A 16,926-nucleotide genomic window follows, 5' to 3' on the forward strand; every position below is an offset into this window, starting at 1 on the left:
GTGATGAATAGTTATTGCTATTTTGCTATTTCCTTCTTACATGTGGCTTATGAAGCCACAGATACCTCCTGCTTTCCCAATTAAGACATCTTGAGCCACGCGGAGCTGAGATTGCATGCTTTAACATCTGGACTATGCACAGGATCGCAGTTAGAAGTCATCTGGGGCTCTCCTGTGTGTTAGGATCATGACGCTGATAACTGAGCTACAGAGACCCCTCTTACCAGAAAGCTCAGCAGAGGGCTAGAGAGATAGTACAGCAGGTAGGGTGCCTGCCTTGCACACAGCCAATCTGGGTTCAGTCCTCAGCATCCCACGTGGTACCCTGAGTATTCCAGGATTGATTCCTGAGTGCAAAACCAGGAGTAACTCCAAGAGCTTCGCCAGGTGTGGCATTCCTCCCCCCACAATAAAAAAAAATTCAACTAAACAGTCAACTCACACAGTTTGTGAGAAGTCCAAGAAATCTTATAGAAATAAATATTAGCTGTTCCCCATGAGTAGGACTATAAACTCCTGATATATAATATTTTTGCAGTGGTATAGCCCAGCCTTGCTTCCAGGGGAGAGCAGATATGGAAATCTGCTAACTCCACTGCAGAGGCAGGAAAAAGCCCTGAGAATAGCTGAGTAAAACCATAAACTAAAACCAAACCAAGATAAACAAACCCATGTTCTGTAGTTACTGCCTCCGTCCATCACTATTCTGATACCTTCAGTGGTAGCATGAGCTCTCTGCCTTGGCGATCTACCATAAAGAGTAGTAAATGTTTCACATGTATTTTCCCTGATCTTCAGAAAAAGTCTAGCAGATAGGGACAATTCTTATCTCAGAGGCTGAAGAAGCATACATCTACAATAATTTAAAACAATACTTGGGATCCAAACCAGTTAAGCTTAAACTCAATCCCTGATTTCCTATGCTGTCCATATGATTTTCCTGTGAAAACCAAAACCACCTTCAATACAATGGAACTGACATAGAGCCAGACAGATTGGTAGAAAGAAAAAAAATTCAGAAAGAATCCTAGGCATACTAGAAGTGACATGCAGACACTGGTGGAGAGTTTGGGACATGTGTTGGTGCTGATAGTATAGTAGCTTTGTACATCAAAATCATAAATGTTAAACCTATTGTAACCATGTACCTAAACCTACATGTTTCAACCTGAGTCCATATGATGCCTCATGATATTCCAAGGTGGTCATAGCATGAAACTAAGGGGTTAGTCAGAAGGGGAGTGGAGGAGATGCAGGGTCCATAGAAAGGAATCAAGGGTGGAAGAGGGCCATATTTAGAAATCATTGAGAAACACTGACCTAAACTACAATAAAACTAAATGTGGTTTTTTCTTTTTTCAAAATAAAAAGAACCCAGACATATAGAAGAGACAGTATATGATAGAGGTAGTATTCCAAATCATTTTGACAATGCTAATTCTCCCAATCCATGAGCAAGGAATGTGTTTCCATTTCCTCGTGTCCTCTTATTTCTTGAAGAAGCATTTTGTAGTTTTCCTTGTATAGGTCCTTCACCTCCTTAGTTACATTGATTCCTAAGTAGTTGGTTTTCTGAGGCATGATTGTGAACAGGATTGCTTTTTGTGTGTGTGTGTGTGTGTGTGTGTGTGTGCGCTTGCTATATTTTAATTTTTTAAATTTTAAACTGTTTTAAATTTATTATATTTGAGGACTCACCTAGAGGTGATGAACAGAGTTGACATTACACCTTAACCTCTATACAATAAAAAATTGTACAAAAATATCAAAGAAAAATGTACATACACCCATGATATAATAGTCTTAAGTCATTTGTTTTAAGAGAATTTTGGGAAAGTTTTTAAACAAAAAAAAAATGTATGTGGGTCTAGGATAATGTGTATGCCTCACATGTATGAAGTCCTCAATTAACCCTAACATCCCTTCCCACTACAAAAATTTAATTAAATTGTTTTGTTTTGAAAACATAAAACGTGGGGTCTGGAGAGATAGTCCAGCAGGTAAGGACTATCTTGGGTCAACCTGGGTTCAATACTCAGCAAAAAATATGGAATGCTTGATGAATTTGCGTGTCATTCTTGCGCAGGGGCCATGCTAATCTTCTCTGTCTTGTTCCAATTTTAGTATATGTGCTGCCGAAGCAAGCACCAGGATTGCTTTTTTCATATATTTTTCCTCTCTCATTATTTTCATATAGGAAAGTCATGGACTTTTGGCTACTGATTTTATAGTCTGTGACTTTACTATATAAGTCTATTATTTCTAGGAGCTTCTTGGTAGAGAGGCTTTAGGGTTCTCTAAATATAGCATCATGTCATCTGCAAATAGTGAGAGCTTGATTTTTTCCTTTCCTATCTGGATGCCAAATCAATGAAAAAAGCATGGATTTTCCAACAAAATTAAGCGCACTTTCTCATACCATGCATCACTATTCAACTCAATTAAGATTTTTAATGTAAATAAGTCAAACAACAATTCTTTCCCTATGATTTTTTTTATATAAGCCATATATATTTGCTTATCTGTTCTTTATTGTATTTTCAAGGTGCACATGTAACATGAGTTGAATAAGCGCTCAGTAAAGGTCAAACAAAAAACAAACACTGTCCTCCCATTGTTCAGCGATTTGCTCCAGCGGGCCCAGTAACATCTCCATTGTGACAATTGTTACTGTGTTTGGCATATCGAATACGTGATGGGTAGCTTGCCAGGCTTTGCTGTGCGGGCAAGATACTTTGGGTAGCTTGCCGGGCTCTCCAAGAGGGGCAGAGGAATCAAACTTGGCTCGGCCGGACTGGATGCACACAAGGCAAATGCCCTACCACTGTGCTATCGCTACAGCCCAATAAAGGTCACTAAGGGACAAAACATAAATGTGACAGATTTTATTACCACAAACAGAAAACCTCCACAAGGGGGAAAAAATCTCTCAAACAAATCTGTATCCCCTGACCCATATTTTTTTTATGTAGGAATACTGCTATTTATTCAGACATTGATTAGCTGATTGAATCGTGCATGAACTCCACCTGACCCATATTTTTAACCACCCTGTTGTCCATATTGCTGGCTTCCTATACCTTTTTATGGTTTTCTCTCTTCCCAGTGCCATTTTGACTATAATCAAGTAGGAGAGAGATCTCTGAGCTAGTATCCAACACTTCACTGCAACTGTGAATTCAGAAATGAGAAATGTTATAGAACTGATTTATTTTTTCTAATAAAAAATAATAAATTTATCAGGTGTGGAAACTGCTGGGACCCACCTGGAAGAGAGGGGCTCTTCCTCCCATTGGAGCTCTGCTTCCCAGGAATATCAGCAAGAGGTGAACTTCTCCTGGGATGAAGCAGCAAGCAGAAGGTCAGGAAGTGGTTGTGGTGTAAGCCCTTAATATGAGGAAGGTGACATTCTGACTGTTGCTCCACCATCCCAGGTGAGGCTCACCTCTGGCTGATATTACTGGACCTATTCCAAATGACCACAAATTACATGCTGCTCAGTTATTCTTCCTGTCATTATGAGAAGACAGGAAGCAACCTCTAGTTAATCCCTCACCACCTTCTGGGGTGGGGCGGGGGGGGGGGGGGGGAAGAGGGAGAGTTAACTAACCTCAACACCAAAAGAATACTAGAAAACAAATGGGGAAAGCATATTGAAATCCACCAAGATCAATGAGTGAAAAGAATATCACCAAAGACATGAGTGATACCAGTAAAATCCTCAGACAGTGTCTTAAATGACACTATGATGACGAAGTTCAATGAGTTAAAGGAAACAATAGAACAGGTAATCAGCAAAGCACAAGAAAGTATGAGAGTGAAAATAAAAAAGCCATTTCAGTCAGAAATGACAAATGATGAACATGGTAAGTGATATTAAAAAGCCAGTAGAATGTGGGAGTGTTACTGGGATCATAGGTGGTAGAGAATGGGCACTGGTGGAGGGATGGGTACTCAATCATTGTATAACTGAAACCCAAGCAGGAAAGTTTGTAAGTCTACAACTGTACCCCATGGTGTTTCACTAATAAAAATTAAATTTTTTAAAAAAGCCAGTAGAAGCTCTGAATGGCAGAATAACAGAAGCTGAACAAAAGATTGAGGAGCTCCAAGATGAGGAGAAATACTCGAATACTAGGAAACAGCAGAAAGTGGAAAACAGTCTGAAAAGAAATGAACAACACACTAGAGAATTATGCAATCAGTTCAAGAGGAACAATATAAGAATCGTTGCATTCCCTGAAGAACAGGAAGGTAAATGTGAAGAAATGATAGTTAAAGAAATTATCAATAAAAAACTATAGAGTTGAGGATTACAGACATTGAGATCCAAGAGGTCCAAAGGGTCCCGATAAAATAGACCCAATTAGGAAAACTCTAAGACACATTATGATAAAAATGACCATATCTAAAGATAGAGATAGAATATTGAAAGAGCAGTATCACAAAAGGAACTTATATACAATGGAAAGCCCATAAGATGTACAGCAGATCTATCGAATGATACTATAAATCAAAAAGAATATGGAAAGACATAGTACAAAAACTCAATGAACTGAACATCTCACCAAAAATACTCAATCCAGCTAGATTATCATTCAGTTTTTTTTTCATTTTTTATAATTTTATTTATTGAATCACCGTGAGAGCAGTTACAAAGCTTTCGGGTCTAAGTCTCGGTCATACAATGAAACACCTGTACCTTTCACCAGTGCCCATTCTCTGCCCCCAACAACTCCAGTATACCCCCATTCCACACCCTCCCCCTACCTGTGGGGCAGATGATTTCCACATTACTCTCTCTCTCTACTTTGATTACATTCAATATTTTGACACCAGACCCACCATTATTATTTAAGATTTTACCCCAACACTCAGATCTGCTGAAAAGGCAACAGTAGACAATTTGTTTTCTATTGCTGGTTATGAATAACATATGATGTGGCATGGCTGCAGTAGTGGCCGCACGATTTTGAAATTCTGAAATTTTAACACTTAAATCTGGAGGGATTTCTGCCAAAACCTGCTGGGTTCCGAGATTTGCTCCTGAGTCTCTGGGATCATGGCGGTTAAGCAGCTTGATCAGGAGCCAGAAAGGCCATTCATGTGAAATGACTTGGGGTCTCGTTGGGGTGGGGAGGACAGGACCTGCTCCACCCTCAGTCCGTGAGGCCCAACATGTCTTGTCACTCTGGGCCCAAACCTGACTGTCCAGTGGCCTCTGGAGACACTGAGCCGCCAGGGGGAAGCAGGCGGAGGGACAGCACCTTTTTCCCCGTGGGGTGGCCCGGCGACAGTAACCTACTGCGTGGTCCGGACGCATTTCTGCCAAAAGCCGTCGGATTTCGAGATTTGTTTGAGTCTCTGAGATCATGTCCATTAAGCAGTTCGATCAGGAACAAGAGAGGCATGACTCCAATTATATAGCTGAGCCGGAGGTGGTTTGTGGGTGTGTTTCCCACATACCTAACTTTTGGCCATTTACTTTCTTGGTAAACTTTACCCCGAGTTTTTGGGATCTGGGCAAACGCACAGCAGCAATTTTGGGGTATCTGGAAGTCTGAAGGCACCATCAGGCTGCTGATACACTCACCTCACAGGTACAGAGTGACCTGCTGCCGGCACCATACCCCCTATCATTCAGTTTTGAAGGAACTATACAGAGCATCATGGATAAGCAGTAGTTCAAGGAATTCATATCCTTGAAACCAGTTTTGCTAGAAGCATTAAAAGTTTCTTTAAAGGACAAAAGAAACTTTTATCATGTGATATTGAATATGGCACTCTCTAATGGTGTACACGGTGTATATTAAAAGGTTAAAAATATGCATTCTTTTAAGTTTTTTTGGCCAAGTAATAGGAAATAAATTTGTTACATTCCTGTCAAGGGGCAAAAAAAAAAAAAGAAGAATCCTCACTTATGACAGGTAAAATATGATAATTACCTCAATAAGGTTTAAGTACAAAATAAAATTCAATGCAATATATTTTAGATGCCATAGCTGACAACTTAGTTATGTAAATTTTAATAGACAGATATTGTATTAAATGATTTGAATAATCTTATGGCTGGAGTGATAGCACAGCGGGTAGGGCATTTGCCTTACAAGCGGCCAACATGACCGACCCGAGTTCGATTCCTCCGCCCCTCTCGGAGAGCCCGGCAAGCTACCGAGAGTATTCGATATGCCAGACACAGTAACAAAGTCTCCAATGGAGACTTTACTGGGCCCGCTCGAGCAAATCTTATCTACATAGGTTAAAATCATTTAGCAATTTATCACTACAAATTGCCTTTTTTTGATTTACCTTCTGATAATTCCATTTGCCATCTGTTTAAGTTTTGTTGGAGCAAGCATTGGGGCATGACAGAGACCCCAGAGACATGGTGGTGTGATTGGTGTTGCAAAATTGTAATGCCTGAAATAATCCTATTATGAACAACATTGTAAACCAGTGTGTTAATTAAAATTAAATAAATTTATTTTTAATAATAGTAACAATAATAAATTGTTGACCAGGAAATGTTCTGCAGTGTTTTCTATTCTGATATTAAGGTGTTTTTTTTTTTTAAAAAAAAAGAACCTTTATTCCTATAGTTGCAATTGAGGGATGAGAAATAAGTATCCATCCTTTTACTGAATCTAGAACCAATTTAGAAATATAATATACCCAGACATACAAAAAGGCAAATGGTGACCAAAGACATTGTTTTCCTGTTGGGTTTAGAAATGGGGCTTAAACCCATGACCACGTGATCATTCTAACTCTCTAATCCCTCACAAATCAAAACTAAACTTAGTCATCAGTAAAGGCTACTACACTGGACCTCTGCAATCCTCCCTGACTGCAGCCAAAGGGGAGAAAAAACAGGGAAAGAGATGAGGTTTGAGTCACCCATGCTCATTTCTTCACCTCAACAGAGTTGGGAATCAAAATTCGGTTGAAATCCCAGGTTCCAAAACCACGAAGAAATAACAAAGCGGTCTCTAAAGCAGTTACTCCTTTTAAACAAATTTCTCCCTGCTTCTTGATAGCTGGTTGAGTTTGGAGTCCTTTTTCCCTCATCTGGAAAGAATTACATATAGAGAGCTGGAGCGATATAACTGCAGGGAAGGAACTTGTCTTGCACGTGGCTGATCTGGGTTGGATCCCTAGGAATCCCACACGGTCTGCCTAACACAACCCGGAGTGATTCCTAAGTGCAACACCAAGAGTAACCCCTGAGCATTTACGGGAGTGACCCAAAAACAACAACAACAGAAGGAAGGAAGGAAGGAAGGAAGGAAGGAAGGAAGGAAGGAAGGAAGGAAGGAAGGAAGGAAGGAAGGGAGGGAGGGAGGGAGGGAGGGAGGGAGGGAGGAGGGAGGGAAGAAGGCAAGGAAGGAAGAAGGGAAGGAAGGGAGAAAGAGGGAGGGAGGGAGAAAGGAAGGAGGGAGGGAGGGAGGGAGAGACGGGGGACATACATAACATACATAAAATGATAACTGGTTGAGTTTGGAGTCTCTCAACTCATCTCTTCCCATCTTGTCCATTCTGTGTGCCACTTCAAGATGCATCTTCTAAATCATGTCCTTACTGTGGCAGAGCAACACAAAACCTGAACCTGAAGTTAGGAAGTGAATTTTTTTTTTAAACCATGAACTAACTGAGCAACCTAGGAGTTTGAGGTGGTTGTTTTCCCCTTTCCTGCCTGCGCAAGGCTGACTGTGCTCGCACACTTAGCTGCAGAGCTCGGCCCGGGTTGCCCAACACTGTGTGCTACTCACAAGGGTGGAAGAGCGCTTTCCTCATGGTGGGGCTGACACACATTCTATAGTGCTTCGTGTGGGGAGTCGCCGTGACCCTTGCACAAGTGCGCTCGAGAAATCACAGTTCTCGGCCATGTGCTTGCACATCTCTCAGTGGTGACCACCAGGAGTTGCACCCCTACACTGGTAAAGTGCCCATGAACACACCTATGTCATTATATAATATAATTGGTACTGAGAATCAGAGCCGTGGTGCAGCTGGGAATCTCTTGAAGGCTGTGGATCACAAGACAGCACCTTGGCAGCAGCCAGACTCACACAGCAGAGCTTCCAGGATTGTTAGTGGCAACTGAGTTAGTGTTGGAGATTGAACTCATAATCTTGAACTTGAAAGCTAGGAGCTAGGAGCCATGGAATTAGGCCCTGCACCTAATAAGGATTTTATTTGTTTTGGGGCCACACCCAGCTTTACTCAGAACTTACTCCTGGCTCTGTGCTCAAGGATCACACCTGGTGTGCCTTAGGAAACCATGTGGGCACCTGGGTATCTAACCCAAGTTGGCTGCCAATAAGCCAAGCATGTTCCCCAATATTATATTATCTCTCCAGCACAGTCAACATGGATTTAAAACCTGGTTCTTTTACCATTATCTAGAAGACTTTACCTTTTGGGGTTTACAAGTCACTTAATTTTCTTGGGTTCAGGGAATTCATTATTAATGGCTAGGTATGGTTAGATAATCTCTTCCTGTTCTTTAATACTGATTCAAGTTCTCCTTAATATCAATTTAAGTTTTTTAAATATTCAGTAAATCTGCTCATAGTATAAACCTTTTGCATGTTATGCACTTTCCTACACAATGAATTATTGATTTCCAGGTTTCAGTGCCAGAACTTCTCCTACGGCTTGTTCTTTCTAAAAATAAATAAATAAATATTTAAGACATTTAATTCTTTCTTATATCTGTGTTTCCCTTTATATGCAGAGTCTCTCCTTTTAGACAAAATTCCTTCTCCACTGTTCATACTAGAAAGCCAAGAAAAACAAAGCAACTTTGCAAGACTGGGATCTTACCAGCCAGAAATACCTTCATCTTCAGAGTAGTTGGAGTTGTATTTCACTGTACTTACTGCATCAGAGTCGTTTACTGCTCACTAAATAACTACCTGCGGCTAGTTGGAACCTTTAGTACTGCACAATGTATTAATGTATTTGGTCCATTCATTTAAAAGCACAATGAATTCAAAAAGATATATCCTATTTCAGAGCCAAGTGATCTTCCAGTTTTCTCTCCCACTACTGTGGCAACCTGACAACTATGTGTTTGGAGTCTGTTTCACAAGACCTTGTGACATGAACAATACCCAAGTACAGCTTGATTAAGCAAATAAGATTTGTTAACACAGTGTAACTTGTAACTATAGATCAGCCTGTTCTAATACATCATCTGATAAAAGAGTCATATGTTTGTCTGCTGTTTCCTCAGTGATACACTAAGAGATAATAATAACATCATGGTAGTGGGGCACCAATCTTCATTATACTGTCTATAATTACTCTCTATTCTATTAATTGTAATAATCATTGTATAACATATAAAGGTAAAGGCCCTCCCGTTGATTGTCGATTTGCTGGAGCGGGCCCAGTAACGTCTCCATTGGAGACTTTGTTGTTACTGTGTTTGGCATATTGAATACTCTCGGTAGCTTGATAACATATAATTGGTACTTATAATAATAGCTATTATTCATAATAATATAGTATGCCAACAATACTTCTTACATACGTACTTTTTAATGCCAAACATTAGTTTTTTATTTCATGCATATAACGGAATTTCTTCTTTAGCAATAGGACAGAACCCCAAAGAAGCAATTCCATTCTTAGGAATTGTGCTAATTCCCATGGGTTGTTGGATTTTATGACATTTGCACCAATTCTTAAGCATGTAAGGGAGTTTACAACAAATGAGAAGTTATACTGAGGCTTGGAAAATTGAGATAGCTTACCTATATTCACACTGGCAGAGAGCAAGACGCCAAAACAGCTCCAGAACAAAGTAGCCTAATGCAGGAAACAACTGGGAATCTTGAAAACAGTCCTCTACCTTACCGATACATCTTTAGATATCATCCCTTTTCCGGGCCAGAGAGATAGCACAGCACACAGGGCACTTGCCTTACACATCCAGCTCAGGTTTGACCCTCAGTAATCCAGTTGGTCTCCCAAACACCCACAATGGGCAAATGCGTCAGCAATGGGCAAAGTGCTTCTACTTTGCTTCTACTTGTAGTTTTGCAGCTGGGAATGTTGAATATTCCAAAATCAAGATTTACTCTGTTGATGTCGTCCTTTTCTTTTTATTTTCTAGCATTGGAAATGTAATTGTTTAGTATTTAACGTCATTAAAATGGAATAAATAAAATATTATTGTGACTTTTTTGTCTTAAAAAAAAAAGCTACGGCATTACTCTTACAGAGTCAGGAGTAATGCCTGAGCATCACCCAATGTGGTCCAAAACCAAAATCATTCCTTTTCATCAAAAATACACATGTAATTTTTTGGTGCTGGAGCGATAGCACGGCGGGTATGGTGTTTGCCTTGCACGCAGCCAACCCAGTTCAATTCCCAGCATCCCATATGGTCCCCTGAGCACCACCAGGAGTAACTCCTGAGTGCAGAGCCAGGCGTGACTCCCCCCCCAAAAAATACGCGTATAATTTTAAAATTTATGAATACACTCAAAAGTAGGGCATACTGATACTGGAAGTTTAATTTATTTATCACCTAGATCCAACAGATACTAATATTTTGTCTGTTTTATCTATGTATTTTTTTAAATTTTAGGGCCATATAGCTCAGTAGGCTGAGGGCATGCTTTGCATGAAGGAGAGGTGGGTTGGATTCTTGGCCCCACAAGTTCCTCTCAGCAACTCCAGGAGCTACTGCTAAGCAAAGAGTCAAAATTAGTTCCTGACTGCCACAGAGGCAGGACCGAGGGGGAGGGGGAGGTGGTGTGGAGGGGGTGGGAGGGTTAATGGGATCATTGGTGATAGAGAATGGGTACTGGGGGAGGGATGGGTACTCGACCATTGTCTAACTGAAACCCAAGCACGAATGTTTGTAAGTCTACATCAGTACCTCATGGTGTTTCACTAACAAAAATTAAATTAAAAAACAAACAAAAAATGAGTTCCTGAGCACTTCCAGGGGTGGCCCATAACCCTGCCCACCCTGACACACACACATTAGTGTCCATATTTCCTTAAACAACCACATTGTCATTTCACACAACAAAATTCTCAATTCCTTAATCTTAAAATGATTTTTAAGATTAAAATTAGTAGAAAAATTAATTTTGCTGAGGAAATTTTTTGCAATACAATTTAAAAAAATTTTTTTTATTAGTGAAACACCATGAGGTACAGTTGTAGACTTACAAATGTTTGTGCTTCCAGTTGCCCCCCCACGAGCGGCTCTCCAGCACAGCCACAGCCCCAGAAACACAAGGACTTAATGCAGAACCCAGCATCTTGGAGCAGAAAAGTGAACAGACTATGCGTTAATCCAGGCCATCATGTCTGCCTGGAGGGGAAAGGGTGTTGCTCCCTTCCGCCCTCCTCCCTCTGGAAAGAAAGATGGCGGCCACATGGGAGCCTTGTGGACAGCAGGTATGAGCCGGGGGTGTGGCGGCGACTAAAACCTCATGGGAAGGGGGGCGTTCCGGTCCGTCCTTCACGCCCTACTGAGGTCACCAGTTGCCCCCCGCAAGCGGCTCTCCAGCACGGCCATGACTCCAGAGCACAGAAACCAATTTCTTAACTATCTGACTTTCAGTAGAAATACTTCCAGGGTCAATAAGTAAAATAGCAGAAATCCAAAACCAACATTTAATTCTTGAACCCAGCTGTAGAAAGCAAATCACTTCACAATGCTTTTTCAGCATGTCTGATTTGGGGGGGGGGGGTAAACTCTAAATAATAGTGGTGAATCTTTTAATGAAACAATGAATCTAATCAAAGCAGATAGAGTAATAAAAAAAAATAAAAATAGAATTCATCTGCCTCACAGGGACTGGGAGGGGTGGGGGGTGGGGTTTTATTGGGGTTCTTCATGGTAAAAAATAAGTATTGGTAAAGGGAAATGTGTTTGATATTTGCATGACTGAGACCTAAACCTGAAAGCTTTGTAACCTTTCCCACAGTGATTCAATAAATCAATAAATCAATCAATAAATAAATAATAAATAAATAAAAATAAAAATAATAAAAAAAAAACAAATGTTTGTGCTTGGGTTTTAGTTATACAATGATCGAGTAGCGATCCCTCCACTAGTGCCCATTTCCTCCACCATGGGTCCCAGTATCCCTCCCACCACCACCCCCCCCATCCCACTCTGCCTCTGTGGCAGGCCATTCCCTTTTGTTCTCTCTCTCCTATTGGGTGTTGTGGTTTGCAAAAGAGGCATTGAGTGGCAGTCATGTTCAGTCTATAGTCTACTTTCAGCATGTTCTCCCATCCTGGGAGGATCCTCCCAACACCCTTTATTTGGTGCTCCCTTCTCTATCTGAACTGCCCTTTCCCCTTGAATACCCGGCTGGCCTCCAAGCCATGGAGTAAACCTCCTGGTAATCATCTCGGCTATTCTTGGGTGTTAGTTTCCTATTTTGTTACTTTATGTTCCCCAGATGAATGCAATCTTTCTGTCTGTCCCTCTCTTTCTGACTCATTTCGCTTAGCATGATACTTTTCATGTAGTACCACTTGTATGTAAATTTCATGACTTCATCCTTTTTACAATAGCACAGCGGGTAGGGCATTTGCCTTGCACGCAGCCAACATGGCCGACCCGAGTTCAGTTCCTCCACTCCTCTTGGAGAGCCTAGCAAGCTACCAAGAGTATCTCGCCCGTACGGTAAAGCTACCTGTGACATATTCAATATGCCAAACACAGTAGCAACAAGTCTCACGTTTGAGACGTTACTGGGCCGCTTGAGCAAATCGATGAACAACGGGAAGACCATGACCGTGACCATCTTTTCTAACACCTACATAATACTCCAATGTATAAATGTACCAAAGTTTCTTTAATCAGTCATCTGTTCTCGGGCACTCAGTTTTTTTCCAAATTCTGTCTATTGTAAACAGTTCTGCAATAAACAAACAAGTGCAGATGTCACTTTGACTATACTTTTTTGCCTCTCTGGGATATATTTCCAAGAGTGGTACTGCTGGGTCAAATGGGAGCTCAATTTCTAATTTTTGGAGAATTGTCCATACTTTTTTCAAAAGGTGTGAACCAGTTGGCATTAGGGTTCTCTCTCTGTATCTGCAAGTCTTGCTTGTGGTTTATCTATCTTGTTTATTTTCTCAAAGAACAGACTCTTGGTTTCATTGATCTTTCAGGTTGTGTTTTCGGTTTCCATGTCGTTGATTTCTGCTCTAAGTTTTATGGTCTCTTTCCTTCTACCTGATTTGGGCTCCTTTTGTTGATCCTCTTCTAAGATCTTGAGCTGTGAAGTCAAGTTGTTTATGGGGCCCTTTCTTCCTTCCTGAGAAATGCTTGCAGAGCTATACATTTTCCCCTTAATATGGCTTTAGCTGCATCGCATAGGTTCTGGTAGCTGGTGTCTTATTCTCATTTGTTTCAGGCATCTTTTTTTTTATTTTGTCCTTGACTTCCTTCCTGACCCACTAGTTGTTCAACATTGAGTTGTTTAATTTCCAGGTGTTTGATTTGGTTCTCCGTGTCTGTGTGTGATTCACTTCTATCCTCAGTGCATCGTGGTCTGAAAAGATTGCTGATACTATTTCTATCTTCCTGATTCTATTGAGGCATGTTTTGTGTCCTAGCACATGGTCTATTTTGGAAAATGTTCCGCGTGCACTGGAGAAGAATGTGTATTCTTTCTTTTTGGGGTGTAAAGCCCTGTAGAGATCTATAAGCCCTCTCTCTTCTATTTCCTTTTCAAAGTCAGTGTTTCCTTTCTGAGTTTTGTTCTTGTTGATCTATCCAGAGGTGATAAGGCGATGTTCAAGTTTCCAGCTACTATTGTGTTTCTAGCAATGTCCTCCTTAAAATCTGTTAGCAGTTGTTTTAAATATTTAGCTGTTCCCTCATTAGGTGCGTATACATTTAAGAGTGTGATTTTTTCCTGTTGTACGTATCCCTTGATGAAGAGAAAATAGCCTTTGCTGTCCCTTCTAATCTTTTTCAACCTGAAATTGATGTTGTTGGATACTAGTATGGCCACCCCAGATTTTTGAGGGAGCTGTTTGCTTGCAGGATTGTTTTCCATCCTTTATCTTTGAGTCTGTGTTTGCTCTGACTGTTAAGATGAGTTTCTTGTAGGCAGCAGAATGTTGGGTTCTGTCTCTGAATCCATTTTGCCACTCTATGTCTCTTAACTGAATTTAGACTGTTGACGTTGAGAGAGATTATTGTTAGGGGGTTTTGTGTCATCTTTTTGTAGGGGTCTGTTGTGCTCGTAGGGTTTGTCTTGTCTTATTGTAGTCCCTTTAACCCTTCTTTTAGGTTTGGTTTTGAGTCTATGAAGTTCCTGAGCTGCTGTTTATCCACAAAATAGTGTACCATTCCTTCAAGTTTGAGTGAGAGTTTAGCCGGATGAGTATTCTTGGTGAAGCGTTCATTTCAGTGAGTTTTTTCACTATATCCCACCATTGCCTTCGGGCTTGGAGGGTTTCCTCTGATAGGTCTGCTGTGAATCGAAGGGGTGCTCCTTTGTATGTGATTTCCTTTTTTGACCTTGCTGCTTGTAGTATTGTGTCTCTATTCACAACTTCCATCATTCTTACTATGATATGTCTTGGAGTGTTTTTGTTAGGGTCTCTTTTAGCTGGCACCCTTTGGGCTCCTTGAATCTGAATGGATGCATTGACCAGCTCTGGGAATTTTTCAGCAATGATTTGTTTAACCGTGGCTTTTTCATTGGGACTGTTTCCCTGAGCTTCTGGTAGTCCAATGATTCTAATGTTGTGCCTCTTGGAATCATCTCCTAGGACTCTGATTAGCTCTAGAGCTATTTTGAGGTCTCTTGCCATTGTTTGTTGTTGCTTGTTGGCTTGGTTTAGCTGATCTTCCAGCTCACTGATTCTGTCTTCAGCTGTGGTCATTCTACTGTTGGGGACACAGACTGAGTTTTTTATTTCATCTACAGAATCTTTTATTTGTGACATTTCTGTGCATAGTTTTCCAATTTCTACTCTCATTTCTTTCCGTAATATCTCGATTGTTTCTCTCATGTTACTGGATATCTGTCTGATTGTTTCATTGAGTTCATTGAACATTTTCATTACTTCATATCTGAATTCTTTCTCAGAGAGGTCCTTTAGATGAGTAGCACCTGCTGAGGCTTCTGGACTCTTTTCATCACCCTCCCAAAGTGGTGGGGATTTGTGTTGTTTCTTCATGCTGGTGTGGAGGTACGGGGACTGAGATGTTACACTAGATTTCTTGGTATGACTAAACTACTTGCAGCCACATGGGTGGCCACCTGCCTAAAATTAGGCCACGCCCACTTCTACAGAAGCCGTGCCCACTTCTGAAGAGGCCATGCCCCCATGGGTACCTGGTGTTGGGCGGGGGGCACTAACTGGGAGGAGAAGAAGACTGGCACAATCTTAGGAATAAAGAGGAAGAAGTTCAGGGATGCTGTTGTCCCAGGGTCCTAGAGGACGCCTGGGGGGTGTGCACGGAGAAAGCCAAGTCCAAGTTCGAATACTGATGGATTAACTGACCTGGGAGGGAAGAAGACGGGCATAGCGTTAGGGACGAACAGGAAGAGGCTCAGGAATGCTGAGAGTCCCAGGGTCCTAGAGCAATACAAATTATTTTTAAATGCCATGCAATACCTCTTGTGAAATCTGAAGATGCCCTCAAACCCAACAAAGTAGAAGTTACAACTCTTTGGTGTCCTGGCATTTCTTAAGACTTGTGAGTGATTTCATCATGTGCTAAGGGACTCAGGGTTGGGAGCAGTCTGCAATTCTTTCACACAAAATGCTCTTGCCAGCAAGCAAGCTTAGCTTTGCTCCTCTCCACCAAAGTGTCTTCCCCTACCATTTGGTTGCATGCTTTCAGTACCAAAGACAACCTTGGATAAATTAGGAGACTGGAATAAGAGAAAGTGTGAAATCTCTAAGAAGGAGCAGCTTCCAAGAAAGCTGTGTTTCCCCAAAATCTAATATGGAGGAGCTGCTGTTGATGTCATTTATTGTTGTAAGTACACATCAATAGAGGGGGCAGGGATGTGTGTTTACAAGCTTTGACTTGTGTGGAAAAGGGAATAAGAAAGTAGCAGGGAATTGAAAAGACTTCAAGACCAGGAAAGATCATGCAGCAAGACATTTACCTTGCATGTAGTCGACCTGGGTTTCATCCTTGTCACTTCAAATGTGACAAGCCTAGCCCCACCAGGAGTGATCCCCAAGCACAGAACCGGGAATAACCCTGAGCACTACCAGGTATGGCCCCAAAACTACAAAAAGACTTCAAAACCCAGATTAAAGTTGTGAAGATTGGGGACCATGTTTGCTACACATGACAGGGATCCAAGCATGTAGCCTGTAACTTTTGACAGACTAATAAACACAAGCTAAATATAAACAAGCAGAGACTTACAAGCTGATAGTTCTGGATAAACCATTCATCCCTAGGATGCTTTGCTTTCCTTGTTGATGAAGAGAGAATACTGAAACTTTCCTTTTATCTATGTATGTTGAATGTAAGGAAAATTTGCACAGAGGAGGCTCTGCAGAAATTTTCCCCTGGGGATAATGTCGTAGGAGGAAGAATATGCTTCTAGGGACTTCTCAGCTCACCCTTATGATCTGGTTTTGGAATCATATGACTTATGCCTTCTTTTCTATCATTTTTGTAAAATATCAAGGAGTCAGAAACACAGACCTGGGTCATCCCAAAAAGTACAATGATGAGAAGAGACGTAGAGGCAAGAGGAAAGGGGCTCTATTTTCATGAATTTGTTCTAACGTTGAACCTGGAGATAGATGCTCAGGATTTACCCCTGGTACAACACATAGGGTCACTCCTAGTTGGGCTCCAGATTCCATACATGTTGGCAAAGATTAAATCAGCATGCAAAGGAAGTGACTCAGCAGCTGGAGGGTGTAGGGTCTCTCAGAATAGGTTTGTT

General features: G+C 41.1%; 1 protein-coding gene and 1 non-coding gene across 2 annotated transcripts in view; both read right to left on the reverse strand.

Annotated features, from left to right (window-relative positions):
- Positions 1-16,926, reverse strand: part of BCKDHB (branched chain keto acid dehydrogenase E1 subunit beta) — a 426,555-nt gene that overhangs the window by 241,718 nt on the left and 167,911 nt on the right. The gene's annotated exons all lie outside the window — the stretch shown is intronic.
- Positions 2,042-2,148, reverse strand: LOC130019444 (U6 spliceosomal RNA). The gene has a single exon (XR_008791774.1). It is a non-coding gene; the product is annotated as a U6 spliceosomal RNA (small nuclear RNA).

The sequence above is a fragment of the Sorex fumeus genome, unplaced genomic scaffold (assembly GCF_029834395.1).
Source record: "Sorex fumeus unplaced genomic scaffold, SorFum_2.1 ptg000008l, whole genome shotgun sequence".
NCBI lineage: Eukaryota > Metazoa > Chordata > Mammalia > Eulipotyphla > Soricidae > Sorex > Sorex fumeus.